This window comes from Gossypium hirsutum, chromosome A01, assembly GCF_007990345.1.
Source record: "Gossypium hirsutum isolate 1008001.06 chromosome A01, Gossypium_hirsutum_v2.1, whole genome shotgun sequence".
Taxonomy (NCBI): domain Eukaryota; kingdom Viridiplantae; phylum Streptophyta; class Magnoliopsida; order Malvales; family Malvaceae; genus Gossypium; species Gossypium hirsutum.
This window is the reverse complement of record NC_053424.1, coordinates 64,998,808-65,001,244: the sequence shown is the minus strand read 5'-3', so window position 1 is coordinate 65,001,244 and position 2,437 is coordinate 64,998,808.

Genomic DNA, 2,437 nt, shown 5'->3' with positions numbered 1-2,437 from the left:
TACATTTTATTAAGGTACGTTTTATTTCAAAATTCTAATCAATAATAGTTTTATCATGATGATTTTGGAAAAATTAATATTTTGGGGTTGCGATTTTGTAAAGATTTAATTGCTGGTTCTGTTTGGAGCAGAACTATTTTGTTACCAAACTAATTTTAAATATTTGGTTCAACTTAATTATTATTTGATTCAGCTTAAGTATGAATAAGTATGAATTAATTTTATTACCGTGTAGCTTGCTTGTCCATTAAAATTACAACAATGGATGACCTTCTCTCCAACCTTATTTTAAATATTTTAAAGATTCAAAGTATATAGGCTGGAAACCTGACGGGTTGCCTTATATCGAGCTGCAAGATATAATGGATCCTCCCTAGGTGTAATAACGCCACGTATGATGAATCTTAAAAAATTCAAAAAGACTTGAAAAAAGTTCTATCGAGCTCATTTACTATTGAATATTTATTTCCAATTTACTTATAAAAATTAAACTACGATTCTTTTTTTATATTATTATATTCAAATTACTATTTTTTTGCATTAATAATGTTTGATTTTAATATTTAATATTTTTAAATGTCTTTAAAAGTTATAACTAATTTTTATCAAAATTACAACAATGGCTGACCTTCTCTCCAACCTTATTTTAAATATTTTAAAGATTCAAAGTATATTGGCTGGAAACCTGACGGGTTGCCTTATATCGAGCTGCAAGATATAATGGATCCTCCCTAGGTGTAACAACGCCACGTATGATGAATCTTAAAAAATTCAAAAAGACTTGAAAAAAGTTCTATCGAGCTCATTTACTATTGAATATTTATTTCCAATTTACTTATAAAAATTAAACTACGATTCTTTTTTATATTATTATATTCAAATTACTATTTTTCGCATTAATAATGTTTGATTTTAATATTTAATATTTTTAAATGTCTTTAAAAGTTATAACTAATTTTTATCAAAATTACAACAATGGCTGACCTTCTCTCCAACCTTATTTTAAATATTTTAAAGATTCAAAGTGTATAGGCTGGAAACCTGACGGGTTGACTTATATCGAGCTGCAAGATATAATGGATCCTCCCTAGGTGTAACAACGCCGCGTATGATGAATCTTAAAAAATTCTTCATTTTATCACAAATATTATCGTCCGTTTTACCATTTAAGTTAAACTTTTTATTCAAACAAAATCATAGCTTTTAAGCTAAATACAGATGTCCACACAGTGCTTTAATATGTACTTAAGAAAAGATGACTTGTAAAACATAAATTAAATTAAGTGTGGACTATTTTAACTGCACATGTGATTTGTCAAATAAAAACGAACGACACGTATATTACTTAATTAAAATAATTTTTATAAATATTATTTAATTAAATATTATTTAATCCCGCTACTTACCTGTAGATACTTGATACTTGATATGTATTATCCATGTGATTTTCCACATCGTGAAATAAAAAACTTACATAATACATAAATATATTTGATATCATAATTTATTTAACTTACAAAACATACATAACTTATATAACTTAGATAAATATATAACTTACATAACTTACATAATACTTAAATATATTTTATATCATAATTTACATAACTTACATAACTTATATAACTTAGATAAATATATAATTTACATAAATATATATCATATCATAACTTACATAACTTACATAATACTTAAATATATATCATATCATACATAACTAGTTTACGAAATTTACTTAACTTACATAATACATAAATCTATAGTTGAAAATCTCGCAACTTGCCTGAATTAGTTTATACCCATTAGAGACTTGATATTTAGTATAATGATATGATTTAAATCAATTGAGAACATTTAAGTAACTGTAATATGTTGTGAACTTTAGATTTCAAGAACTACAAAATGGATAGGAGTTGGATGAAATTGTCAAGGGTAAGCAATGCCTATCAAAATGGAGTACAAACTTTTCTAAATTTTGCATTTCAAAATGCAAGCCAAGAGAATATGATTCTTTGCCCGTGTAAGAAGTGTGGCAACATCTACTGGCATTTTCGTGAAGTTGTCTACGAACATCTAATTGTTGATGGCTTTATTCGGGGGTATAAAAAATGGATTTTCCATGGAGAGTGTACATCTAGTGGAACTTCTTCAACGATTAATCCGACTTATCCTGATACTGATTACCATCAGTATGTTAGACAAGATGACATGGAAGATATGTTGCGGGATGCATTTAATATGCGTAGTCATGGTGAGCAATCGTTTCCACCTGACTTTATTATATCTGAGGATTGTAATATTACTGGAAATGTTTTTTGCGAAACGGGAACAAGTGCACCTAATGAGGAGCCAAATGAAGAAGCGGCTAAGTTCTACAATTTACTTAATGAAATGAATGAAGAACTTTACGAGGGATCAAAATATTCGAAATTGTCCT